This window comes from Tupaia chinensis, unplaced genomic scaffold (assembly GCF_000334495.1).
Source record: "Tupaia chinensis unplaced genomic scaffold, TupChi_1.0 Scaffold143978_1, whole genome shotgun sequence".
NCBI classification, from domain to species: Eukaryota; Metazoa; Chordata; class Mammalia; order Scandentia; family Tupaiidae; genus Tupaia; species Tupaia belangeri.
In genome coordinates, this window is record NW_006203829.1 from 165,542 (window position 1) to 175,303 (window position 9,762).

Genomic DNA, 9,762 nt, shown 5'->3' on the forward strand with positions numbered 1-9,762 from the left:
CTGATTGACTAACGGTTGTACAAACACAAGAGATGGGTGTGACTGTCATATGAGGTGTATGTGGAGGAGGGGGGCCTAACGAAGGACAGTTGGAGAAGGGATATGGAGGTAGAGCATTGACAGGATGGGGAAGTCTGGTGTTATTGGTTGAAGATATTTTGATCAACGGGACTGGGGAGAAATGTTCACATGTTGAAATGTTCACATTTTAAGCAAAACAATGTGATTGAATGTATATACAAAAAGAAATAAATTTAATAAAAATTAATTAATTAATTAATTTTTTAAAAGTAGTCCAACCCTGTAGATTCTCTCACATCCTTCTTTTCTGCTCCATCGTCACTGTCATTACTCTAGTTTTATCTTCTTTTTCTGTCTGTTGTACTAGGCTACCACTTCTATATGCTTCTGATATTTGTCCACATAGTTTTTCCTATGTGTGGCTATAAAGGTAACCTTCCTAGTATACTGATTGTACCATGTTGCTCTCCTACTCTGTATCCTCCAAGGCCTCTCTTTTGGCCATTGGATTATGTAAAGTAAATGCTTTAACCTTACACTGAGGGCCCACCATGCTCTTGTACCATTCTAATCTTACTTCCTATGTGCTTTAAATGAACTGTTTTCTCCCTTCAGCATATTCCTGCCCTTTCTACTTTCATCCATGTAAAGCTGCCATGACTTCTCCAGTCTTCTCCAGTTAAAATTGTACCAAGTCTTCCAAAATTTAACTCAGAGACCCTGTAAAGCCTTCCTTAAGTCAACAAGCTGTGTTTTTTTCTTCCTTTAACTTTCATTTTGTTAGCATTTCTTTACTGATAGTTATGAATGTTCTGTTTAGTGTTTAGGTATTTTTCTTTCATCTTCTATCACATTGTAAATTCCTTGAGCACAGGGATTATATCTTCTTTGTTTTGGCATGTTCCACATTACCTCTCCAATATACATAGCAGCTCCATAAATGTTTGGATTTTAAACAATGGTAAAAACTGCCAACTTTTGTTTTAGAGTTCCTAATGACTCCATTTTGGGAATGAATACTGTGCTAAGGTACAAATGGCAGATGACCCAAGTGTTATGGCATATTCATTTTTACTCACTCTCCACATTCAATCCATCAACAAATACAATCAGCTCTTGTTCTTCAAAATACCTTTAATCAAACCTCTTTTTCCTATCCTCTGCTGGTACTTCCTTCCTATAGATCTTTTATGCTGGTTCTCTGGCTTCTGTTATCCCTGCTACCCCTAGCCCATTAAATACATCAGCCACCAAGTGAGATATCCATAGAACTTAATTCATGTTGACTTAGCCACCATGGTAGATCCTGGTAAGATGCTATAGTCTGCAGGCCAGGATCATGTGGGAGGCCTGGGTTCAATTCTTAGACTAACATAAAGGCCAGACTTTGTGGTGCTCACTTATAATTCCAGAAATTATGAAAGCTGAGGCAGGAGGATTGAGAGCTTTATGTTGTCCCTGACAAAATAACAAGACCCTGTCTTTTTTTTTCCTTTTTCTTTTCTTTTCTTTTTTTTTTTTTGAAAGTGGGCATAGTGGTGAGCACCTGTAAGTTGTAACTGAGAGATTAAGACAGAATGATCACAATGGCCAGACCCTGTCTCTCAAAAAACAAAACATTTAGACCATGTTAGTCCTCTGCTGAACAACCTCTAACAGCTTCCCATTTCACTGAGTATAAAATTCAAACTGCTTATCTTGGCCCCTGGAAACTCCATGATTTGGACTATGCACTTCCCAAACCTTATCTCCCGCTATTATCCATCTTGTTCATGGAGCTTCAGCTCTGCGACTTGGCAAGTATCCCACAAGTGTCCGCCCTTCCTCGTTGTCATGTTTGTTTCAAGTAGAATGAGTAGGTGCTATAGTTACTATTGAGATCCTAGCTATTGTTGGCTTTTGTCCCAGTATTCTTTCTTAAGTAGCAGAGATGACTAGGGGTAATGGCCAGAAATAATTCTAATAGCTTTGAGACTTGACTCTGGGGAAGAAAAATAAAAAACCTTTTGTAGATTCCATCAGATTCTGAAAAGTTGTATGCACAATGCTGAGTTTGAGCTGAAAGAGATAATGCACTTAAAGAGGCAGAAAGGAAACCTTATATTATTCTCATAGCCTGCTCCTCAAGAGAGGCATAAATATTACTTATAGAAACTAGAACTGTTGACAAACATCCTCAACCTTTTTATTTTTGTCATTTTGGGTGTTGGTTACAAAGTTGGGCATCATAACAAAAGCTTTAAGGTCATCCATTGAGTTTGATGGTTCTCTGTGAATTTTCTACCATCCCTATATGTCCCTCTGAAGTCTCCCTCAGTCCTCTGGTGTTGCACCCATATATTTTATTCATAAAGGACAGAGGGAAAAGCATTCTTTCATTATTCAGATTCTTGACTTGCTCTCCTTGCTTCTAGCATTTGTGAAATATACACTATCCACTCACTGCCTTTAGGATCATTGACAAGAAACAGTTTGTGATGGTACTCTAATCCTTTCTTTTGCTAATAACACAAAATGCCTGAGTGGATAATTTAAGAAAATAGACATTTACTCAACTCATGGTTTGGAAATCCAAGAGTGAGGGGACTCATCTGGCAAGGATCTCCTTGCTGATGGGTAACATGGCAGAGGGCAAAAGTGAGCATGTGTGTCTCTGTGTCTCTGTTCTTTCTGGTCTCATTTCTTCTCCACCATGAATCAATCATGGAGACCCAACCATAATGCCTATCACTTCCCAAAGACCCCATCTTTCAACATTATAATCATATTAAGTCTCCTATTAATACCTTCACAATAGAACCAAGTTCCAACACTTAAATTTTGGGAGACACATTCAAACTGTATCAGAAGGGTATGTTTTGTCAGACTATCTATAGAAAAAATAAAAACTGAACTCTAGCCCATTCTGAAAGAAAAATCAGAGTACTTAGTTTCTTTCTTTCAGAATTATTTTATTATTTATTTATTTACTTAAATTTGACCATAGAGGGACAGAGAGAGAGAGAGAGACAGAGACAGAGACAGAGAAGTAAAGTAAGAAAGCAAGCCACCAGGTCTGGGACTCAGATCACAGTCGGCCATGTGTGAGTCCAGCACCCATAACCACCACATCACCTGCCAGCCCTGAGTACTGTATTTCTAACCTGTTAAGCTTTTATTTCTCTACCTTCTGATATTTGCAAGCTCTTCTGAGTTATATATTTGTTATGGTTATGGTTATTTCTTTCTAGCCCTTGAAAAAAAGATGTGTCTATATTTTAAATATTCCAATATAACAATGGAAAAATGTAGGCAAAAGGTCAAATATAATGACTCTGAGCAGATACAGTTATTGCTCAGTACTAAAAATGCCAAAAAGTGGGCAAAACCAGGAACCCTGAGGCAGGGCCAATCACTGACAACAGCCCAGCTCCCCCCAACCCCAGCACTCCCCCATCAGTAAGCCCACAGGCAGCTTCCACCTCGCCAACAGAACCCAGTTCCATCTCCAACCCCCTGGTGAAACCGGGGACCCTGAGACAGGGCTGGTCACTGGCCACAGCCCACCTCCCCCAACCCCAAAGTTCCCCCTTTCAGTAAGACACCTGAATAGAAGACACCTCCTGTGGAGAGTACTTTACCAAATGCAGTATAAGAGAGACTATGGCACACAACTGACCACAGTAAAAGAGAAACACACTTGTTCCAAGTCAAAGAAACATTCTCTAGAAAGCTATCCAAAAGTGAATACATCTCCCAATGGCTAGAAGTAGAAGAGAAGCCTCAGGTCTGAATAAACCAGGAAATATGTCTCCATCAAAAGAGCACAACAACTCCATTCCATCTTTCAAAAAAATAGAGGAAGTTATCAAAATGTCAGAGAAAGAATTTAGAACATTCATGGTGACAAAACTCTATCAGCTGGAAGATAAAAGAGACATCGAACTATAAGAGATTAGGAAGTCCTTCCATGATATGGAAGAAGAAATGGACACTATAAAAAAGAATGAGATGGAATTATTAGAGATGACATCTATAATACAGGAAATCAGGAACTCTCTAGAAAGTATTAAAAATATTAAAAATCAACAAGACGATGCTGAAGATCGAATATCTGACGTAGAAGATAAAAACTCTAACATAGAAACAAAAAAGAGAAAAAGATAGAGAAATTAACAAAAAAATGAAGATAATATATGAGAAATACTAGATTCCATTAAATATCCAAACATTCAATGATTGGTATCCCAGAAGGTGAAGAAACTGATAAGGGCATGGAAAATCTATTCCATGAAATCTTGGGAAAAAAATTTCCAAGTCTAGAGAAAAACTCAAATATCCAGATCCAAAAAATACAAAGGATCCCAAATAGAATCAACCCAAGAAGATCTTCCCCAAGACACATCTTAGCCAGACTGCCCAAGACCACAGATAAAGACATGATACTAAAATTGGCAAGAGAGAAACAACAAGTGACCTACAAAGGTCATCCCATCAAGTTAACACCAGACCTTTTAAAAGAAACAATGCATGCAAGGAAGAATGGGAAGACATATTGAGAGTTTTAAGAGAGAAACAATTTCAACCAAGATTATTATATCCAGCAAGATTATCCTTCATATGGGAAACAAAGATTCAAATCTTCTCAGACCAACAAGACCTGAAAGAATTTACCAATGCCAGACCAGCTCTTCAAGAAACTCTGATGAGAGTGCTGTTCCAGGAAAACTAAAGAATGAACAGCCAGGGATAAGGGAATAAAAGATAACCAAGACAAGGGCCAACTTAAAGGTAGGGTCAGATTCAGAAATATTGATAATAACATTTTATGTTAACGAATTTAGTTATACAATCAAGAGACAAAGACTGGCTGAATGGATAAGAAAACAGAAAACCTCTATCTGCTGCCTACCAGAAACACATCTCATGAATAAAGACATACATACACTAAAAGTGAAGGGCTAGAAAATGATATTCTACACATACGGGAGCCAAAAAAGAGCTGGAGTCATGGTACTAATTTCTGACAAAATAGACTTTAAAACAAAAACTGTTCAAAGAGACAAAGAAGAGCACAATATTATAGTAAAAGGGTAAATTTACCAAGAAGATATAACACTTATAAATATCTATGCACCTACCCAGGAGCTCCCAAATAAGCTAAAGAAAGACTGCTAGATCTAAAAGGAGAAATACACTGCAACACATTAGTGGTGGGGGACCGCAACACCACACTATCTCCTCTGGACAGATCATCCAGACAAAAACTAAATAAAGAGATAAAGGATCTAAATGAAACTATGAAACAAATGGACTTAACAGACATCTATAGAACTTTCCACCCCAAAACCATGACATAAACATTTTTATCACCCCACATGGAACCTTTTTGAAGATTGACCACATGATAGGTCACAAGGGAAGCCTGTACAGATTCAAAGGCATATAAACTATATACAGTATCTTCTCTGACCATGATGGAATTAAACTTGATTTAATTTCAAGAGGAAATCCTCAAAAACACACAAATACATAGAAACTAGATAACCTGCTCCTGAATAACTTCACAACTAATAAAGAAATAAAGACTGCAATCAAAAGATTCATGGAAGGCAATGGCAATGAGGACACAAGTCTCCATAATCTTTGGAACACTGCAAAAGCAGTCAAAAGAGGAAAGTTCATAGCAATTAGTGCACATAAGAAGACGAAAAAAAGGAAATGAATCAACTAGTATCGTGCCTCAGAGAATTGGAAAAGCAAGAACAAAGAAATCCAAAAAAACTCTAGGAGAAAGCAAATAATAATGATCTGAGAAAACAGCAATTGACGTAATGGCTATGTTGCTGGACTCCCACGTAGTCGACAATGTTCAAGTCCTGGACTTGGTGGCTTAAAGTCATATCAAGCACGTGTGCGTGCATACCCCAGATCCCAAGACGAGAATGGAGGAGAAGGGATTATGGTGTGGCCCTCCTTCCCGGGGGGGAGATTTCTCACTTTTTTTCTCTCTGTCTCTCTCTGTCTTGTTGGCAAGCACACATGCCTTATAGAAAAAAAAAAAACTCTAAAAAAAAAAAAGATCTGAGCAGAAATAAATGAAATAGAAAACAAACAAAGTACATATACAATCTAACAAGACTGAGCAAGGAGGATACAGAAAATCTTAATAGGTCCATAACAAGTCAGGAGATTGAATCAGTAATAAATGACATCCCAAAAAAGAAAAGCCCTGGTCCTTATGGCTTCACCTCTGAATTCTACAAAACTTTAAAATAAGAGTTGACCCCCATTCTACTCAAGTTATTTCTAAAGATCCAAAAGCGTGAATCTCTCCCTAATTTATTCTATGAAACCTCCATCGCCCTTATCCTTAAAACAAGTAAAGACAGGACAAGGGAGGAAAACTACAGGCCAATATCTCTGATGAATAAAGATGCAAATATTCTCAACAAGATACTAGCAAACCGTATCCAACAACATATAAAAAAGATTATACGTCATGACCAGGTAGGCTTTATTCCAGGGATATAAGTCTGGTTCAACATATGAAAAAACCATAAATGTAATACACCATATTAGCAGAAAGAAAGATGAAAAACCATATGATCATATCAATTGAAAAAGCATTTGATATGATACAACATCCCTTGATGATCAAGACTCTCAGCAAAGTAAGCATAGAAGGGTCATTTCTCAAAACAATAACAGCAATCTATTAAAAACCTATAGCTAACATCATCCTGAATGGAGAAAAGCTGAAATCTTTTCCACTAAAAATGGGTACAAGACAAGGATGCCCACTTTCTCCACTCCTTTTGAATATAGTACTGGAAGTCCTTGTCAATCCAATCAAAAAAGAGAAGAAAATAAAAGGCATTCAAATAGAAAAAGAAGAAGTGAAACCATCTCTATTTGCAGATGACATGATTGCATACATAGAAGACAAAATGGTATCCATGAAAAAATTCCTGGAAGTAGTGCATGAATACAATAAAATTTCAGGATACAAAATCAACGTACAGAAGTCTGTAGCATTTCTATATACAAACAGCAGGCAGACTGAGTTAGAACTGAAAATAATAATTCCATTTATCATAGCCACAAAAAGTATAAGATACCTAGGAATAAATCTAACCAAAGAAGTTAAAGACCTCCACAAGAAAAACTATGAGAATCTAAAAAAGAAATTGAGAAAGACATAAAGAAGTGGAAAGACATCCCATGTTCCTGGATTGGAAGAATTAATATAATCAAAATGGCAATCCTACCCAAATTAATTTACATATTTAATGCAATCCCAATCAAAATACCAGAAACATTCTTCCATCTTCAGAGCCTTGGTGTAAGGGATACTGAGGCAGGGCTCACTGCCCCAGCTCCAGCCCCAGGATCCCCAAGCCTGAGACCCCTCTCCCTGTCAGCAAGGAACACCCTCAGCTCTGCAGCCACCACACTTCCATCTTCAGACCCTAGCATAAGGGATACTGAGGCGGGCCACCCCGCACCAGCTCGAGCTCTGGGACCCCCAAGCCAGAGACCCTTCTCTCTGTCAGCAAGGTAGGATTTTTCTTTCCTTCTCCTCTCCTTCATTTGTAAATTTCTCACTTCTCCTTGCCACACAGAAACACCCTCAGCTCTGCAGCTACCCCACTTCCATCTTCAGACCCTCGGCAATTTTTTTTTTATTTTCCTTATTATTTTTTCCCATTCATTTGGTCCTCACTTCCTCTAGCTACACCATTTCTGGCAGTTTAGATAGGTCTAGAATTACAGTTTTGAAATTTACTATTTTAAGACTCTCTGGGATCCTCCCTTTTACTGAACTACCTGCAAAAAAAGAGATACTTTTCTCTGTACACCTGAATAGAATACTCCTCCTTGCATCACATTGCTAAATACAACAGAAGAGAAAGTTTGGCAGTCTTCATTCCACAGCAAATAGGAAACACACTTGTTCCAATTCAAGGAAACGTTCTCTTAAAAGGTATTCCAAAGGGAACACGTCTCCAAATGGTTAGAAGTAGAAGAAGAACCTCAGGTCTAAATAAAGCAGGAAATATGTCTCCATCAAAAGAACACTCCCTTCCATTTCTTGAAAAAATAGAGGATATTACCAAAATGTCCAAGAAAGAATTTAGAACATTCATGGTGAACAAATACTATGAGCTGTAAAAGAAAAGAGACAATGAACTACAGGAGGTGAGAAATTCCTTCCACGATATGAAGGGAGAAATTGACACGCTAAGAAAAAATAAGATAGAAATATTAGAGGTGAAATCTGTAATACATGAAATCAAAAGCTCTCTCAAAAGTATTAAAAGTCGATTAGACCATGCTGAAGATCAAATCTTGGATGCAGAAGATAAAACTTCTGACCTAGAGAAAACCACCAAAAAGACAAAGAAAATAACAAACAAACAAACAAACAAAGACATGAAGACAACATATGAGAAATACTAGATTCCATTAGACATCATAACATCCGAATAATTGGTATCCCAGAAGATGAAGACACTAATAAGGGCATGGAAAACCTATTCCATGAAATGTTGGAATAAAATTTCCCAAGTCTAGGGAAGCATTCAAGCATCCAGACCCAAGAAATACACCCCAAATAGAATTAACCCAAGAAGATCCTCCCCAAGGCATATCATAGCCAGACTGGCAAAGACCACAGATAAAGATAAGATAAGAAAACTGATGAGAGAGAAATGACAAGTGACTTACAAAGGTCACTCCATCAGGCTAACACTGGACTTCTCAATGGAAAGATTGCAAGCAAGAAAAGAATGGGAAGATGTATTGAAAGTGTTAAGAGAGAAACAATTTCAACCAAGATTATTATAGCCTGCAAGATTATCCTTCATATGAGAAAGAAAGATTAAAATCTTCTCAGACAAAAAAAACCTGAAAGAATTTACCAGCACCAGACCAGCTCTCCAAGAAACCCTGAAGAAAGTACTGTTCATGGAAAACTAAAGAAGTAACAGCCAGAAACAAAGGAGTAAAAAGCAACTAAGACAATGGCCAACTTAAACGTTGGGACAGGTCCAGTAACATCGATAATAACTTTGAATGTTAATGGATTAAATTCTCCAATCAAGAGACAAAGACTGGCTGAATGGATTGAAAAACAGAAACCCTCTATCTGTTGCCTACAGGAAAACCACTTCATGGATAAAGACATAAATAGACTGAAAGCAAAGGGTTGGAAAAAGTTTTTCCATGCAAATGGGAACCAAAAAAGAGCTGGAGTTGTAATACTAATTTCTGACCAAATAGGCTTTAGAACTAACTGTTCGAAGAGACAAAGAAGGGCACTATATCGTAGTAAAAGGGTCAATTGATCAAGAAGATATAATGCTTATTAATATCTATGCGCCTAATACAGGAGCACCCAAATATGTGAAGGAAAGATGGTTAGATCTAAAAGGGGAAATAGACTGCAACACACTAATAGTTGGAGACCTCAACACTGCACTATCCCCTCTGCACAGGTCATCTAGACAAAAAATAGGTAAAGAAATAAAGGATCTAAATGATACCATCAATCAAATGGACTTAACAGACATCTATAGAACTTTCCATCCAAAAACCACAAGGTACACTTTTTTCTCACCACCACATGGAACCTTCTTGAAGACTGACCACATCATAGGGCACAAAGCAAGCCTCTACAGATTCAAAGGCATAGAAATTATATCCAGCATCTTCTCTGACCATGATGGAATTAAACTTGAGTTTAATTGCAAGAGAAAT

General features: G+C 37.6%; 1 protein-coding gene across 1 annotated transcript in view; it reads left to right on the forward strand.

Annotated features, from left to right (window-relative positions):
* The window catches only part of SHROOM4 (shroom family member 4), a gene marked incomplete at its 5' end in the record, with an annotated part of 157,321 nt that overhangs the window by 81,154 nt on the left and 66,405 nt on the right, over positions 1-9,762 (forward strand).